Source organism: Anas acuta, chromosome 5 (assembly GCF_963932015.1).
Source record: "Anas acuta chromosome 5, bAnaAcu1.1, whole genome shotgun sequence".
Taxonomy (NCBI): Eukaryota; Metazoa; Chordata; class Aves; order Anseriformes; family Anatidae; genus Anas; species Anas acuta.
Window position 1 is genome coordinate 63,542,503 of NC_088983.1, and position 19,493 is coordinate 63,561,995.

General features: G+C 36.8%; 3 long non-coding RNA genes across 6 annotated transcripts in view; 2 read left to right on the plus strand and 1 right to left on the minus strand.

Moving 5' to 3' along the window:
* LOC137858007 (uncharacterized) overlaps positions 1-14,753 on the plus strand; it is a 74,394-nt gene extending 59,641 nt beyond the window's left edge. For 3 of the 4 annotated variants that reach the window (XR_011097463.1, XR_011097464.1, XR_011097467.1), the window contains exons 13-16: positions 165-248; positions 610-821; positions 1,425-1,575; positions 13,425-14,753. This is a non-coding gene — a long non-coding RNA (uncharacterized lncRNA). The remainder of the gene's footprint in view (positions 1-164; positions 249-609; positions 822-1,424; positions 1,576-13,424) is intronic. The other variant, XR_011097465.1, reaches the window with a different exon arrangement.
* Positions 1-19,493, plus strand: part of LOC137858009 (uncharacterized) — a 187,043-nt gene that overhangs the window by 61,068 nt on the left and 106,482 nt on the right. The gene's annotated exons all lie outside the window — the stretch shown is intronic.
* The window catches only part of LOC137858008 (uncharacterized), a 445,999-nt gene that overhangs the window by 49,335 nt on the left and 377,171 nt on the right, over positions 1-19,493 (minus strand). The gene's annotated exons all lie outside the window — the stretch shown is intronic.

The window sequence follows — 19,493 nt, forward strand, 5'->3', positions numbered from 1 at the left end:
TAAATAAACTTTTTACTCATTCAAAGGTATATTTTCCATAACTTTTGCCACAGAATATACGTGAATTTAACTTAAGATGTCAGTGTGGATAGTTTGTATCCTTTTGTAGAGGAATCGTCTGATCTCTCCTATTCTTTTTAATCTTCTGTCTCTGTGCATGGTAGAGGAGATTGCTCTGCAAAGAACAGACTCTTTGGAGAAATACCACTGAACCACTCATTGATGTGAAACATGCTTTGCAGATGCAGGTAAGATAGAAAGTCTTTAAGTTGTCAGGCTTAGCGGAAGCTGGATACTTTTGGCTGTAGCCATTTCTTTTCAAATCTTAGTGTGTTGTGTGTGTGTGTGTGTGTGTGAATGTGCATTTTTGTTCTAATTTTGTGTCACATGCTTTGATCTGTTTCCTAGTCTCCCACTTAGGTTAATTTCATTTGTACTGTACTGACCATTTCATCGAGAGAAAATTTTATATGCATGTAAAGACTACAGAGTTTTGGACTGCGCTGAAAAATGCTAGACATGGACTCTGTGGGGAGTGTCCTCTTCCTTTTATGAACCACTGCAATAACAATGGTGTTCAATAATACTGTACATTCCTCATGCTTTCAGCAGGTATAATCACAGAATCACAGAACCACAGTAAAGCTTTTAGTCTTTGCATATCTGCTAGAGTTTCAAAAGAAAACATATACCTACTAAAATACGAGTCTCGGGGCTTAATGGACCAATGAAGGGCGTCAGCTTCATACTGTCTTTGAGGCCAGTGATCTTTGAGTACTCAACAGTTTCCAATCTGGTGGACTGCAAGTCTCAGACTCAGGGTAAGGAAAGATATTGAAAAATGATAACACATATTAAAAGGAAAAGATGCCCCTCTGTTTCTGGAAACTTTTATATCTAAATATCATTTTTTATCACAAAAGAAAGATTATTAAAAACTCTTAATTGACTTGTAGTCCTGAAATCTATGCAAACCAGTGTCTAAGCTGTACAATGTATATGCTTTTTAGATTAAATATGATTTCAAGTGAAAGGAAAGCTAGCAGCCAGTTTGGAAGTTGCATTTTGGCAGCTTCACATAAGAGTTACAGAACGTGGTCTGGGCTGAGTTCTCCAGAGGAGACAGACTGAAGGCAGGGTCACGTTTTGTGATTTATTTAGTTTCATGACATTCTTTTAGCCACATGGAAAAAATTCTGATGTTCGTTGTGCTTCAGTGTTCCTTAATCTCACAGTGAGAGACATACCGGAGGAACCTTCTGCCCATATTAAGTGTAATATTTAACTGGCACACAAGCAATATCTGAACAATTAATTTTGATTCAGTAGTAGTTAGTCTATAGGAGAGAGAGAATATAATTTGCAGCAAAGGTTTTCATGTCATCCTGAGAATATTAAGTAGGAGTTCTACTTGGCACTTTCAGAGGTCTCCCAGTGGAAGACTAATGTTCACAATTCAACAAGATTGTTGATCATCAGTGAGAAGAGCCAGCAGGTTATTTAAAGCTTTGGAAAAAAAAGTATTGAAGAGGAAGAGTTCCAGGAGCTCCATTTACTTAACCTATCCAATGAAAGGTAAAAGGGTGGTTCTATTATAATTGTATGAAAAATATAATAGTCTCATAATATATAAGAAATAAAATTTTCCTATGGAGGGCTTCCCAAAGTCTGTTAGACAAAAATAAAGTTGTGACGTTTGAAACTGACAAATTGAGAATCAGAAGATTAAATATTTTTACTAATTGGACCTACATTTACCAAGGATTGCCATGGATTATGCTTCCCTGGAAACACCTTAAATCAAGAATAGATACTGCTTCATAAAGTATGAATTGCTTGAATGAGTTTTGACTGATTCAAATTGATACTCCTGTTTTTTCAATATTTGTTTTTTATTCTTGACAAGTAAGTAAGTGTTACAGGTTGGTTACAATGTTTTGGCAATTAATACACGCTTGTTTTCCCATAGGACCTACTAGAATTTTAAAAGTCTATGTACAGAAACAATTAGCAAAACGTTCCTTTTCCTACTTACGAACCAAAACACAATCTCACACAGTTATCTCTATTGACCAGATTATGCTAGATGTTTGACAATTTCAATTTAAAGTGGATTAAACATTTGTGTATTGTTTACAAATCAGGTTCTATAAAACATCCTGAGTACATGAAAATGACAGTGATAGATGTGAAGTAACACAATTAATGCTGACTGAATTGCTAATTACAGGATTGACATCTCATTTGAAATGAGATTCTTCAGGTCTTTTGCAAAAAGAATTGGTAGTGTTGTCATGTAATTTCTCCGTTTTCCTCAGCTTGTAGTTTGATGTCCTGTAGTTAAAGTTTGACTAAAGATCCTGTCTCACCTTGTAAAAGTCTCTTGCAATGTAAGAAAAGCCTTAGGATAAAAAACAAAAGAGTCACCATTTGGCAAGTATTAAATCATAATCCTCCCCCCCTCCCCCCCGCCCATGCTTTCTCCTACTAAAGTAGATAAATTGTGCCACACTATTGTTTATTGTTAATTGTTTTACTAGCTACACTAGCATTCTTACCATTTCTGCTTTCTTTCCCTGGCCCTCAGGAAAACTAAGTAGTGCTATTACAGTGGTAAATTATGCACTAAATGCAGGAATCTGGCCTGAAAGGAAAGTGCATTTTTGATGTTACATTTTATAACATAAATTCTTATCTGGAAAAGGTAAAATGCTAAATTTCAGAAGCAAAGTTGTAGAGTGCCCCTTAAAACAGTAGTTACATGTAACAAATGGTTGGTTTGGCCGAAGCAGACTGACCAGATGTGGTCTCACAGCTTTAGAGCATGTGAGTATCTCCTGGTTGAAGTAATCACGTTCTCTTGCCTGGCCACATGTATACAAAGATCAGCCTGGATATTCAATGACCAGAGCAGGATTATTTCTTGCAAGGTGAGTGTAGTTTTGAAAGGATTTTAAAAATAAATCCTGTGATCTGGTATGTGCTGATTTGGTGGTGTGGGTAGAGAGGCAATCATAAGGAAGCAGGAACACAGAATAGCAACGCTAACACTGAGAGTGGAACCGGAGGCTACAGGGTGTAAAAAAGCGACTGCATGGAGCGTTCCCAGCGCTGCTGAGCTGCCACTGTTTGCCAACTGACTTCATAAATAAGGCAGCCACTGAGTACATACAAGGGGACCCAGCAGTTTGAGCAGGCTTTGCCTAAGGCTTTTTCAGGAACAGAGACTCCATTTGTGCAAGGAAAGTGTCTCTTGGCTTAGGTGATTTCAGAGTGAGGTACATGCATGCTTCTTGATATCATTCCACTCTTTATCTGTTAATGTAATTAATTTACAAGAGTGATGCATTATCTCTGCTCTCTGTGATCTGTTAGAGAGGACCAAAAAGGAGCTCACTCAAACCAAGCAGATTCCAGAAATGTGTAGGAGTTAGACATGTGAGGAGGCATGGTAGAAGCACAGAGGAGGCTGAGTTATGCATGGATATCCTAAGGCAAAATCATATATTTTACCTCCAGAAATAACGTAATGTGCAGAGAGGACCTCTGCATTCCCTCAGGCATTCTGCACACCTGCCCTGCTTGCAAGGAAGAAGATTCAAAAGCAAGCCCTACAAAATGACAATAGTAATTTATTATTATTAGTAGTAGTAGTATATTCAAAGGGTAGGAAGAAACTGCTTGGTATATTGCATGCCTTATCTGAGATGTTTGGTTTCAATGAGAGGTGTAAATGTACATCACCAAGCAGAATACAGATACATTTTTTATCAGCATTTTTGTAGCCTGTAGCACTGCAAACTTATCTTGTAGAAGGACACTCTAGCTCGGGCTGCATCCTCAACTTGCATGCCTCAGTTAAATGGCTGAAATGACTTGGCATGAATGGGTAACCTCACTAATAGATTAAAAATCAACCAAACAAATGAAACAATTCTGAGGGATCCTCACTGAGGTTATTATAATTGAGATTAGTGTCAGTAGATGTTCAAGTTATTCCAAGCCTTGCTGGGTGATAACACTGGGGGGCAGAAATTTTACGTTGTTAGAAATTATTCAAACAGTGGGGTGATGTGGTAACAGCACTATCACTCTGATTGCCCTGTTTGACTAAAAGATCCATCCCAAATGGAACCGTACTTCATACAGGAAACATTTGTGATGTCAGTCTCCCATGTCACATAACCTTCTACCTTTCAGGTTCATAAGTGACTTTGGTATTTGGAAGATATATCATTATTGTCTCTGACAGAATCTTTGTAACTTCAAAGTCTTTTGAGACAGAAAAGTAGCTTGAAGTATTTATAACAGATCAAACTTTGAAATAAGAACAGTGTCTAACAATTGTTATCCTTTACCGGTCTTTCTAATAAGATATTATATGGCAGGAATACTAAGTGCCTTCAGCTCAGCAAATGGACCTTTAATTCCTTCTTCAAAAGTATCTGGTTTACTCATTCTGGCAGTTAAAATGTGAAAATAGCTAGTAGTTCATATAGCCATATAATTAAATAAGTGTTACTTTCCCTAATAGCCAGAGTCTGCCAGAAGAAGAACTTGCCCTGTATACATCAATTCTTCTACTATCCTTATTAATAGATAAGAAATGGAAATGCCATGGTGTTCAGTGAATTTTATAGATTAAAATATATTTAGATAGCTGACACATACAAGGGATTTACTAACGTCAGTAGAAGAAATACAAGACACAGAAATCCAGAAGTGTTTCTGAATAATTTTGTGCTTATTCAACTTTGTGTCCAGTCTTTCCCCAAATGAAGTCCAGTGTTTTACAACCAAGCCTTTTGCTTGGCTTTGAGATTGGAAGCAGGAGGGTAAAGTACTTACATTTGCTGTCTAGAGACATAGACATTTTTAATGTGATAGACTGCCATATTCTAGCTCAAGTAGTGCATAGAGGCTCTGCTTTCCATACATTATTGTTGCTGAACGTACAAAAGCCATTCAGGCCTGTCAGGGCCTTGCTGAAAAAAAGATAAAGTGTGCCACCTATTTTACACTGCTTCCTCCCTGCTCCCTGATTACTGGAAGCCAGAGGTAGGCTGTGTTTCAAAATTTGTTGCTAATTGCCCACTCCTAATGACATACAGAAAACGGGCTCCCCAGTCAGTAGGATTGTACAGTAGGTGTGTTTATTCTGTGCTGGGCAGCAGGGGGGGTAGTCCCACCAAAGTCATGTGCACCTGACGCGGCAACTTGCCTTGGTTATATGCAGCAAAGAGTTACATATGCATGGAGTTTCACAATATGTGTATACATATTCATAACCTGTCCGCGCTTCGTATTCAAATTAGTTCCAAGGAGTCATTTCCATAAACTCCTCCCATCTGGGTTTGCGCAGTGTATTCTGGTGGTGGTTGTTGGGGGTCGTAGGGATGAAGATTGATGACTCTTCCTCGTCACTGCTTCTTGACCTCCTGTCTTTGCACAGACTCAGTTGCTCCTTGGCTCTTGTCCATCTGCAGGACCAGTTTCTGCCAGTTTCTTCAGATAGGCTCACACTCTCATTAGGAGACTGACCTTGGGAAGGGGCTCACGGCTTCTTGCTGTAGTTAATTTGCACAATGCACCATAGTTAACAAAGACACTAAGTAGCATCCTAGTTTAATGCCGTCAGTGCTCTATCAGTACTTGATAAGATTCTCCTAAATCCCTCTCTCAGTCCCCCTTTTTCTAAAAAGTTTGTAAATTCTTTTGTTGTATTCTCTTAACTCGCTCTCTCCCTAAGCTCTTCTGGCTGTAGCGGGGAGGCATACCTGTGAGACCTTGCAGGGGTGATGGTTGTGTCCTCCTGCTGAGCCCTGCAGCCAGCAGTCTTGCTGCTGCACTCTGTGGGCTGCCTTCTGAACTCAGCCTGGGGTGGAAATGTTGGGCTCTGTGCATTCCTCCCCAGTGTATTTTTCTTGGAAAAGGAAAATTCCTTTGGTATACAAAACCTTTTAGTTAGCCTTCATAGCTAAGGCTATTACTTGGTCTGCATTCCTCTTTTGCACCATACAATCTGACATCAACTGCATGTATCTAGTAGCCAGATTAATTTTAATTAATGCTATTGGAATTATATATCTGAAATATAGCAGTGCTGCTTGGTTATATCTCTGGTAGCTGTTTCATGTCTTTGGAAAGACATGGTGGAGTTCAGGACATCCATTGTAATCTGCTGCCATGCTGGGATTCAAGGCTCAAGATATGTGCACATTGCATGGTGTGGAGTTGAACAGCCTGCAAGGAGGAGGGTGGTGAGAAGCTGAGCTGCCCCTGTGGGTGTGCCTGTGATAGGGAGAGAGGGAGCCTTTTATAAAGAACTAGAGCAGTAACAAATTTTCTTGTAATTGTTACAATATCATCCTCTGTAGAGTTACTAAAAATATTTTTTTAAAATCTGGAATAAATATTTAACCTCATATTTGAGATGTGATTTGAATATCTTTCTATTCATGAGAGCTATCTCCATTTTATCTGCAGCATTAAAACAGAATAAAGATAGCAACATTGTATTGCTCTAGCTGTGCAGGGAAACAGTCACTGTAGACAAAGGTCTCCCTTTGCAACAGTGGTTGTTCCTTCTGGCCTGCTCACCTGGAGATGATGAAAAGCTACAGAAACAGCTATATATACTGCTTTTTGGTTGGACTACAATTTGTTGCCAGTAAGGGTTTTATGGGTATTGGGAAAAAGGTTGGTGATGAAAATAAGATATGATGGAGGGCTGGGCTTTTCTGTCTTCCTTTATAGAGAAATATATATGTTTTGTAACATTTCACATCACATTGCTTTTTCTCTAGTCCATTTGTTTTCCTAGAAGTGCTAAGTGTTGAACTGTTACCACGTAGTTGGTTAACAGGTTAGTTCCCATGGTTCTGCTGAATAAAGGAAACTGCAAGGTTTATCAGCACAGCCTTAAGCAATTCACCACTAATAACAAAGGTAAAGTTAAGTGTATTTATGTAGTAATTTCCTTCCCCAAGCTTTTAAACTGATGGTGGGTTAGTTCTGGCCTTCTATTTTGTATGTTCATACTTGGTCTTTGATGTCAGTGTAAATCTGCTTGTGTACATCGTGTGTCTGTCTCTATATCAACTTGAATATGTCTATATTGAAGCAATTTATTTAGTCATAAGGGTTCATTTGCTTTTCTCCTTCTTATGATGGTGTAAAATTTGTTCTGAGGTGTTTGGTCTGTTCTCTTAACAAGTTGCAGAAATGTGTAAAGGGATCTGTGCAGTGTTGATGTATTTTGCCTGTAGGAACATGCAAAGAACATGCATGGGTTTTTGTCACCAACTGCCTAATCAGTTATTTGTACGCCTCTTTCCTCAGAGGAAGCAGAGTTTCATTATGGTGATGTGTTCATGCATCCAGAACTACCATTACTTTTGAGAAGAAAGTTGCTTTAATTAGGGGCTTTGGCTTCCAAAATGTGCGGTAAGTTATTAGTACATAAGCCAGATGTCAGAGTTAAATGCAGTGTAGATTTCCAGTGTGTTTATATTCTTTGGTAACTACTTGCCCTCATGATTAATGTGAGGTTTCCTACCACACAACGAATCTTTGTACTGCAGAGTAGCAGCATGTCTAAGAGTAACTAGCTGAGGGACTGTATGTTACACCTTTGCTTAGTTTATGATAACTTTTTTAAGGTGACCGTACCCTTACTCAATCATACCATCACTTTTAGTACTGAAACTAAACCATTCAATTATTATTACTTTGCTTTCATTCTGGTTCTTCTTGATTTGTACATTGTAGTACTGAACACATTTAAGAAAACAAACATTTATTTTGGTAGCTGACTGGGACTGGGAGCTGAGACTTTCTATTATAAAAAGACTCTTCTGTAATTCCCAAAGGCCATTGTAACTCTGGGTAATCTCTTTAGTGCTGTGGGTTTTCATCTATATTGGTATGCAGCACTTTGTGCAAATCCTGCTCGAACATTGTTTTCTTCATGTGACTGACTTAATCAAAAATGTTTGTGATGGACAGTGACTGCACATTTTTCAGAGCAAATAACTAAAGAAAAAGCTGTTAAAAAGAAGCTATTTGTCAAAACAAAACAAAACAATGAAAAAACAAAAACCAACAACCAACCAGATTTTAACCTTGATTTAAACCTAGAGTGCTTAGTAGACAAGAAAGGGTAAGGAAGTATGAATACATTGTTACTACTTTGAGACTGATACCTATTTGAATTTGTCTTAGCTTCAATTATTGAATTATTGATAGCTATATTTTATTTATTGGATTTTTATTAAGTTAGTTAAGCCAAAACATGTCCTTCTCTCTCTCTCTTTCTGTATTGGTCCCCAAATTCTGTTGGCTTCTGGGACTAATGGTCCCCATGTTTATGTGTGTCTGTTTGTTTAAACCCTATCAAAATAGTTGTTGGAATAGTTTGAAACACAATAAAAACACTTGTCATTTGTTTTTACTTACTAAAAGCTGTGTATGATAATATGTCGAAATGCAAGCCTTGACAGTACAGGAAGGGCTGGAATCTGTTTGAATGGAAAGAAACAGTTTAAGAGCACTTTAGGAAGTGACAAATGCTTTTTTTTTTTTTTTTTTAATAGGTGAAAAATTTCTTTCTCCCAAAACATCTTTAGCAAGGTCCTTCCAGGTGTTCTTACAGGGATACTTGAGTACTGCTCTGCAGAAGTAGGAGCTCCATTGCAGATAACATTCAACCTTCAAACTGAAAGGCACACATCGAAATTCTGGGTCTTATGCAGAAAAATATAATAGCCTACGTAGATTTTTATGGGGCTGGACAGCTGCTCTGTCAGCACAGGGGAAAAGTTCCTCATACCACTCCATTTGTACTTGGCAGATCTCCATTTTGTGCTCTGAAGCATGACTATAAGGCTGTACCAGGGATATTTATTTAAAAACAGCAACAACAAAACCCAGGTTGCTGCCAGATAGCATAATGAATGGATCTGCAGTAAAATAAATGTATTTTCTTTCATCTCATGATGTATGATGGGTAGACTGCTGTATCTGTAATGTTAGAAAATGTTGTGCTACTTTGGTTTTATCTCAGCTGTGCAGAAGGAAAAAAAAATAATAAAACGAAAGATGTGGCTTCATGTTTAGTTACCATCAATCTTAGCTTCAGCTTATGAATTTCACAAATTCTTGAATCTTTTTTTCTTCACCTATTACTCTTATGGGAAGCTTTTGTTTTCACAAAAAGTATTGCTTCTTTTGCAAAGTAGGTTTATTGGTGTTTCATTTTCATCAAGTAGTACTTCTTGACCACGATTCTGTGACTATTTTGGGGAGCCACAATAAATGGGAGCAATCCAGACAATGATTAAGCAGTCAAAATCGAACTGTTTCTCTCTGACTCCTTCCTTGTTTTTTAGTTTACTTCTATTTTTACTGTGAAGGAGGCAGAAGTGGAAGGGAGCTAGTGCTAGTGTATCAGACGTGTTTCTTCCTTTCAGAAAGGAACTTGACAGCTAATGCTGTGAAGTCTTGTCTCTGCAGCGTCTCTCAGAACCTGGTAGGAGAGGTTGGGCAGGATGGATACTGATATTGTTCAGTATGAACACACAAATGACATGCATCTTGATGTTACCCGTTTTTCAGAGCCCAGAGGTTCGTGGGTTTTTCAAGTGCTGTCACACTTGTTGGTTTGAAGGAAGGAAGCCCTAAAGCAGGGAGGTCGTTTAAGTTGAAAAAATAATTGGGCAGTATGTCAGGATTTGCATGTAGCCATGCTGCTAAGTTGTTTAGCAATGAATTAAAAAAGATGAGTTTGTGAAATGATACCACAAAACACATGTGACAATTTAATCATCTTAACCTTTATTCATGAGAAGGTTGTACCAAGGTAACTGTATAGTTACAGTAATACTAACCTCCCCCTTATCCTTTCTGACTAGCCAGTCATGTTTGTGCGTGCGTAGTCATCTGTGTTGTGAGCTGTTGAGGTTGCAGGAACTGTTCTGTAGCAGTCAGACTTTGCTTGTAGAAAGCAATGTTGTGTAAAGTATATTTTATATCAGTCATTATCATTGTGGTCATTATTGAGCTTTGTAGCAGTGTATTGGTGAAAAACACATGTCCTGACTGGAGAAGTCATACCGGTCCCAATTTGTAGGTGTAGACTGCTGTGTTCACAGAACTGCCCCTAGCACCTCCATGGCAGTTTTTGTCCAACATTTCACAGGTAAAAAGTGGTTAACATGAGGATCTCAATTATCTTGTTGCCGGTGCATGTCTTATTTATGTGTTAGAAATATGAGATAAGAGTTTGTCTTCTGAGAATTACAGATTGTTCCTTTAGCTGAGGAAATGAGTTATACTGCCCTGCACTGTTGCATTATGTATGTATTTGTTGCTTCAGGTAGGTTAGACTGTATCGCTGTATTATACGAGCTTTTAACACTTAAAAAAATGTTTTAGTTCACTATTTCATTATTTAGAAAAAAATGCACTATCTTCCTCTTTAGAGAAAGAGGCCTAAACAAATATCAAACATGTTACTTATATTTTGTAGTTTTGTGATGTTAATTCTCTGAATGCCTTAATATTTGTTGGGAAGGTTCTAATTTTACTGTTCTTGTCATTTATTACCTTGAGAATTGTTGTTTTATTTTTATGGCAAATCTATTATGAGTTTATATAATATTGTTTTTAATCAGCAATGCTGCAGATGATACTCCAGCTCAGTGGTAAGAGCTTGCTTTAGCTCAAATGATATTTTCCCAAAGCACATAGTAATGCATCTACTTATTCAAAGTCATTGCCACACTAAGAAGTGTAATTACAGACTGTATAGAGACTCTTGATAAGAAAATGGAAAAAAATGTATCAGCAAGATCAAAGAAGCACCTGAAGTTAATTATAAATTAGCAGTCAAGTGTAGCCATCAAAATACTTTAATTATTACTGGAAGTTTAAAAAAATCCAGCATTATCTTGCATGTTAGTTAATTTTACTGCTAAGTCCTCTCATTGTATTCATTTACACCTAAAATAACTGAAAGATGAATTGTTTCCAGCCTAAGAGAAAGGTAATAGAGATACCATGTGTCAAAGCTTTCTACTTGTACAGGAAGGTTAGACATCTCAGATATTTTCTCACATTGTCAGTGCCTCCGTATTCCTACAATGAGGGTGGTTAGAGAAACCTCATTGAAATAGGGTGTATGACTCATGCATAAAACTGAATTATGCTGTTAAATTTACCTGCTACTAGTGTGATAGTTTTTTTGTCTGTTTGTTTGTTTGTTTTTTCCCAGATCAAGAAGGTACATAAAGCCTTATTATCAAATTAGTTTTGAAGACATAGCCCATGAGGGAACAACTGGTTTTGGCAGTCAGAGAGGTGCGTAGGATTATCCAGACTCTATTTAAGGTCAGAGGGCTTGGTCATGAGCCAGCCCTTAGGTCAAGGCTTAGCAGTTGCTGTCTGATGCCATGGTACCTTCTCTAATGTCATTTGGAAAGCTCATGGACATATAAGGAGTGATGGTAATGGGGACAAAAGCTATTACTTTGTTTTGTTTTCTTTTTCTTTTTATAAAAGAGATTAAATCTTTGTCCATAAGGCGTGCTGTTATCCACACAGGCCCAACAGAAAGTGGAATAAATCCAAGCGATCTGGTTTAGAATCCAGCTTGTCAAGAAATAGAGGTATTTGGTAACTTTTTGTCATCTACATATTCTAAAACTTTAGTTTTCTTTCAATTTAAAAAGCATGTTTTTATGCTTATGCTAAATGAATTACCCAAAGGGAATAATTTAGCTAATGAATTTGGGATTTTTTTTCTTGCTTCTGAATCTGTAAACAGGTTGTAATTAGAGACAGCTGAAAGATTGTGGAGAATTCAAAAGATAATTTAGTCTGTTCTTTAAAACTGGTTGTGCAGTATAACTATTATTGGTTGTTTTGCTTTGTTTTGTTTTTAGCTCTTACACATTAATTTCTATACATGAAATCAAGTCAAAAGGGAAGCAAGGATGAATAATAAAAGAACATGTAAAAAACATCTGGAATCTTAACTTCATTTTGATGAAAGATATACGTGTATCTGTTTTGTCACAAGCAGTTTGTCAGTTACCTTACAGATCGACTGATTTGGAGAAGCTCAAAACCAGTTGCATAATTCAACCAGATTAGTGTCATTCCATACAGGAATTTATCATCTTTTCTGAGATGACCTATAGACATCCTAGAGTTTCCGCAGGAAACAGAGCAGCTCTTTTGCAGCTTCACTATTAGAAAACTTCTCCCAAAGTCCAAAATCACTCATTCATGAAGAAATTTCATCTCACTATTTTTTGTCATACCCGCTGTACGGCTGGAAAGAAAGAGTTCTTTTTGCAGCATTTTTTTTAAATACTTGAAGATAGTTATGTCACAGAATCACAGAATCACAGAACTGTAGGGGTTGGAAGGGACCTCGAGAGATCATTGGGCCTAACCCCCCTGCCAAAGCTGGTTCCTCAGAGCAGGCTACCCAGGTAGGCGTCCAGACAGGCCTTGAATATCTCCAGTCTTCTAAACCTATTTTCCATAGGCTAAATTGTGCTAGTTCTTTCAGTTTTTCTCAAAGAATCTGGTGTGTGGGTGTCCATTCTTCATATTATGTTCTGTTTTATTCCTTATCAATCTACGTGAAAAGCATCAATAATGAGTAAATTATGAGCCTAAATGCCTGCAAAGTGAGAGAAGTCCAACATGCTGTGAGTTTTCACAACTTCAGTGTCTTACAATAATTACTTCCTGCATTGTGAGGGGACAAACAAGAAAAATGGCATTTCACTTAAGAAGGTATGATGTGAAGTTTTGATTTGAGACTCTGAAATTGCAAGCCTGTGGCAAAATTGAGGGCCAGTTTCTCTATTAATTCTGAAATCTAGCTATATAATGTGTAATGGAATATTATAATTTTGGGGCATAGATGGAGCATATTCATTGGATAAGAACAGTTTTGAAACAAAGTTGTTTTTGTTTTGTTTTGTTTTTTAAAGTACTGATAGTGGAATCCTAACCATTAACATCAAGTTAGTTCTAATCTTGGTAAATGCTAGCTTTTTCAGATATATTTAAATGTAGAATTAAGGGAAAGAAAAAATCAAGAAAATCTATAGCGCCTCTGCTTAAGAGGCATTTCCGAGATTCTGGTAAATGTATTTTGCTACTGCTTCAGAGATTGCTCTTTTGCTTTGATGTTGGTATTACAGCAGATTTGAAACAGGTAACTCATTTTGTAACAGACGTGCCCATTGAGTATGCAGAAACATTTCTCTGTTTTCATACAAAGAAACAGTAGGAGAAATGGATTGAGAGTGTGATTACTTTAGTATAAGCTCTTGATATTTTTCGTTACCTTTTTGTCAGTCCTATGCTACTCAAACGCAGCAAAGCTTTTTTTACCACCATGCAAGGTTCGACTGTGGAAGCAGTACAATGTCATCCAGTGTATCCTGACAAAAGGGGGAAGCTTGGCCAGTGTGACAGCTTACTGGTCTTCAAGATGCAAGTTACTGCTGGAGTGTTTACAGAAGGGTTGTAAGTTTCTATCTAAACAGTGCATTTAAACAGATCTACTGTAGAATGTTCCCACGTGCTATTGGCAGTCAGCTGCTTCAAATGCACGTGCATGGAGTGCAACCTGAAATGCAGCATGCTGTAGGAGATGGTTAGATAATCTAATGTACACTCTTTTTTAGGCTAATACATCAGACCTTCTGACTTAACACACTCTCTTCTAGTCCTGATTTTATATTTCCAACTCAAACAATCCCAGATAGTGGTGTACAATATCATTAAGCTATGCCATAATACCCTTAACAAGCAATTGAAGTGGAATCTTGAATCTGATGGAACCGTATTGTAATGCAAACTGAACAATGTATATATAATGTTAATTCTAAAAGCTGAGCTTAATTTTTGTTCTGTTTGACCAATATTGCTAATAGAGAAAAACATTTTAATTTCTGTGGAACTGCTTATACACATTTTTAAAAGTCTCATAACTCTGTTACTTGTTCCTTGCTTTGATTTTGTTTCTGGCTGTTGCAACAACAGTGAGTATAAATCTTCCAAGTGCCCACCTGCTGGCTTCATGGATCACTTGCGAAGTTGTCACTAGCAGATATCAGACTAGTCAACTGCAAAAATGCTGTGGATCAGAATGAGCTAGCTACCACAGAAAATGTTGGTTTGATGACAGTAAACATGAAAACTGATAGCTGCTAAAGTATGCGAACCGGAGTTCTCTCATTTATGCTAGCACAACACTCTTGCAAAGTGGTAGTCCAATGTCCAACCACAATGAAATGGGATGAAAATCTCCCAAAAATACTTGTGGATTTTTTGTTGTTCCTGCTTTATTTCCTTGCAAATACTTTGCCGTGCTGAAGAAATGGAGGCTAATATGATTAATATTTCAAGCAGAAAATATTTTGTCATCTGCCTGACTTTCCATCCCAAACTTGTGTGGAAGGATGGAAAGTAAATGAGTTTGTCTTTGTGTCAATTGATTCTCAATACATACTCAAATTTGTGTATTCTTGTCTTTCTGAACTAAGCAAATAAACACTGAGAAAGGGCCTTCTCAGTATGTCTCTTTAAATCTCTCAGCATTTTTGATATCCCCAGGGTATGTATCTGTGTCATCACTTTTGTTTTCAGTTTGTGCTGAGTTTGTTCAGTCTGCATCTGTAAGTGTTTTATAGTTATTCTGGCAATACAGGCATGGTTATTAACAAAACAAAAAAAAAAATAAAATAAAAAAAAAAAAAAAAATATATATATATATATATATAAAAGTTACTAAAATAAGATGTTTCTGAGGCACAAGATGTGCTGTTCATGGCATAAACAAGGATACTATACCAGTCTGTTGCTAGCTATTCCTTCTGTTTTCTCTTTTCTTAGGTCCTGTAAATTTTCAGTCTCTATATATTGTTTACTGGGGGAATTATTTTAATCAGACTTCTATGCACATTCCTCTGCCTACCCAAAGATAAGCTTTGCGTGACAGATGGCTTCTTTCTCAATGTGTTCAAAATCTTTTCTTTTCAGGATGATTTGGTGGATGAAGGTCTGTACTTCTGTAATTAATCTTGACATTTGCTACTATTATTTTGGTTGTTGTTGCCAAACTACATATAATTATTTCTATGGTCATGTTTTATTTAGCTTTTTGAAATTTGTCTATAAGCTTACTAGGTGTAGCAAGTTTTAATGCAACTGAATTAAGAGACTTGGACATGGTTTCAAATACATCACGCTTGAAATATATGAATATATATATATTTTTAATCCCCTTCCAAGTATCAATTGATTAGAATTTTGGTGGTATTCTGTTCACTTTTCAGTTTTGAGTTTGTTTTTTTTTGTTGTTGTTGTTCTTTTTTTTTTTTTTTTTTCAGAAAGAATTTACCTTCTTAATAAAAGTCTTTAATCTTAGAATTCCAGGATATGATCAAGTTTTAAGCAGTGTAATATATTTAGTTACACTAATATTAGGCAGTTACATATAAAAGTCCTATTTTTTTGCTTTTAGCGGTAGCTTGCTGTACTTCTTATGACATGTGAAAAGCAAACTATCTGAAGATGAGTACAGACCCCTTATTGATATGCATCCAATTTGAACTTCAGCTGCCAAATGCCATGTCTGCAATATCTCCTCTTAGAATGGGCTGCTGAACTGTTTTCTGGTAATTCAGTGCATCCCTAGTAATTAGACAGGTCAATTTAATTCTCCTTTTGTTGTACAGTACAGCTGAAAGCTGATGAGCAACAATCAATAATACTTTCTTTAGCATAAATGCTTTTAGCGTAATTACTCTGGAATCTTAAAGGTGTTTGTTTTTTGTTTTTTGTTTTTTTTTTTTGTTTTTTAATTTAAACGTGGTCTTTGATAGCAGGGAGGTTCAAAAGAAATGTGGAGTGTGCATGTGATGTTCTGGTAGGTGGGTTTGATATGATTCAAGGTATGGTCAGGATGTAGTGAGCTCTTTGCAGAAACAATTGGCTTATGTGAATCATAAAGACGAATGCCTTCATTCAAACTGGTCAACTTTTCTTTCACACACACTGGCAAAGTGATTGTCTAACATGGAACAAAACAGGACTATAGTATTACTGCAGAACTGAGCAGTATCTATTACCTATGTGTTAGTTTGCCGTTGCACCTAGATGCCCTCAAATCGGAACCCCTGTTGGACTTGAACATACGTGTAGTTCCAGATTCAGGTTACTTTTTTCAATATCTTGAGACGGTGTGAGTCTTGGGTGATGACATTGGAGGTAGTCCCTGGCTGAAGGAGACTACAATCTAAAAATAGATTTTTATTTATTTTGGAAAGCAAGTTAAAGAATTAAAATAACTTGTGTATGGATGCCTAGTGGGTATGCAGTAAAGCCCAAAATGGATTCACAGCCTATTGACACTGTGGCTGTTTGATTGAGCTCCTTGACCAGGCTTTTTCAAAGTGGATTCATCAAATAATGAAGTGTTACCTACTACATTTGTAAGCAGGTACTTGTACAAATACTACACGGTAAACTGCTGCTTCTTGCCAGCAGGACACCAGATTGGGCTCTTCTATTTGCAGGAACCGATGCAGGAAACTTTTGATATGAAAGGGCTACAGCTAGCTTCCCATACTTCCATACGAATTTAAGAGATGCTCTCCCTTCCATTTCTACTTCCCCTTCTTGATTTCTCCAGCTGACTGCTGTGGCAGAGCTTGGTTAACTGGACACAAGATGAAATGTCACTATGATGGTGACCCGCTTTACACCACTTGAAGGACAATGTGCATGCTGTCCTCTGTTTCAAAGTGGTACAAAAATGTTACCACTTCTGGGCATGCTGACTACTGGCAAACTCTCTGCTCCTTTTGCTGCTTAAAGCACAACTGAGCCCTGCATCAGTATGTGTTTGCCATTATTTGATAGTGCTGGCCATTTTCTTCCAGGAAGATACTGCACCATTGCTGGACTGGTATATGTGTGTCAGGCCAGAAGGGGTCATGTGTAGCCTAAAGCCCCTTACACCAAGCCTTGAAGTAGTTTTACCTAACTTGTCTTCTGTTAATACTTCAGTCTCTGTTGTTCTTAAATGTGAGGTGAAGGAAGTTTCAAGGAATGGCCTGGCCTGATTTGTGATCAGTTAAATTTCTTGACTTGAGCCACTGATGCTGCAAAGGAATTTCCTTGGTAATAAACATAATTTCTGGATGAAACTAGGTAGCTCTTCATGAAGACTCAAATCAGAATTTCTTTCTTTGTGGAAGGTCATCTGTAATACTTAGATTAAACTGTTAAGAGCAGAGAATTAAGGGGATGTCACCTTGTTTACTTTGGCACATACTGAGTTAGTATGGGAGGAAAGATACAGATTGTCTAGAGAGAAAAGTGCAAAATTTGTTTTTGCATTGAAACTGAAAAGGAAAAAAGTCTAAGGACAGGAAAGGCCTAAATAACTTTTTTATGAAATCAAATTATTAATTGAAGATTCTATTTTTGGTGTTTATAAAATTGATGCTGTAAGTGTTTTCTGACTTGATTGTTCTCCAATGTTTTATTGTGAACATTAAGTGGAAAAAGAATAACTAGGTCCAGTTATGTAACTTATAAACAAAAAACAATACTAGAAAATTAACACAGGAGAATTTTCCTGATGTTTTTCTAATTCTTAGGGCAGAAATCTATTTTTTTCTTTTTTCCTTATTTTTTTTAAATGAGCTTTTTAGAAACTACATTCAGAGCATTTTGCCTGAATTGTAAATCATATGTGCTTATGATTCATAGCTTTCCATACAGAAAATTTCAAAATCCTCTTAATTGTGAATATAATGAGTAAATTCCTTCAAACTTTACTCTGTCATGTCAGCAGAGATTTTAATTGCAAACTAATGAGGATTGGTGCAGATTTTAATTCTCAGCAAATTTCAGATGTAAAAAAGAAAAAACAACCAAAATATTCATTATAAATCATTGAATTCTTTTTCCTAAAAATGATTTATACTGGCTTTTATTTTCATATAAAGGAAAATTATATGTTTTCCTTTCATGTTATATATTTCGTATAAAGGAAAGTATCTGGGGCCATATTTTACAATCAGTTTTTTTTGTTGTCGTTTTTTTTTTCAGTACAGAGGAGTTTGTTTTAAAAAACTAAATTCAAACATAGCCCATTCTCCCTTTTATTTAGTATTTTTGCCAGCATGTTTTTTACCCAGTCCTTCAGCTGAACTGGCCCAAGTGACAGCCAGTTATACTGTCCTTAAGTTATAGTTAAGAGACAGTTATACCGTCTCTTAAGAACTTTTACTCAGGAGCTTTTCATTTTGAGGCTTACTGGTTTTGAATGCTTTTCAGTCATTGTACTAGGTTTTACTAATTTATTTCACAGTTTTCTATAGAGATCATAGGTAGTAAAGTCAGAATGAGAGGAATTCCAGTGACCTAAATTAAAGATCTATGCTTTGACTTTACTCAAACTGGTGACATTGCCCGTTGAGTAATGAGCACATATAATGCACTGGATGCTGGATTGCTATCTATGAAACGCTTGTCAAGTCCAAAACCAAACCAAACCAAACCAAAAAAACCTACTGCTGAAGTAAGATCAGAATTTTTGTGGTTTATCTGCTGCTTTTTCGCATGTTGATAAATGTTAGTTTTCCATAGTCAGATAGTTCATAAAGCATAAATACTAGGACAAATTAACTTTGCCTGGTATTACAGTTGTTTGGTCAACCTTTAATGCTGATTACAGGTACACAGAAATTAGCCTTTGGAGGTTAATGTTTACTATACCATAATGGTATGGTTGAGGTTGGTTCATAAACTGTGACTCACCACAGCCTACCTGATCTAATTACAATATCAAACAGACAGAGGTATACTCGAATTCTACTCTTAGCTCACAAATATTACTGCCATTAACAAGAATAAATCTCTGAATGGCTTTTAAATACTTCAGAAAGCCAAAGCTACTTACAGCAATTGACTACTTTGGACAATTAGTGCATCCTCATCCTAAGCTAATGACACTTATCTGCCAGTACAAAGTCAATTAACTAGCTCTCAAGATAAGACAAAATAGCAGTAATTTCTGTCACCTCAGGAATATTAGTGTTCTTTAAAACTAGAAGGGACCTGAATGAATGAGGTTATTAGTAAGTGCTTAAATTTTATGTATTCAAAACCAGTTTTATGTGGGTTTGTACCACTACAATGTTGTAGCTATACATTAATAGCAAGTTGTTTGCCCAGGTTTACAATGCCAGTGCAAATCCAGAAAGATTACATTACAGCAGTGTTAAATGAAGATTATATGGACTTGGTTGTAAAGCATTTGAATGTGAAGAGGTGGTACTAGGCTTATAGCATCCAGACAACTGGCAAACATATTAATGTTAACATAGTAGGTTTACCAAACACAGTGAGGTAGCTGGATAATCGTGGTTCAAGGGTGCTGGTACTGTAGCTGG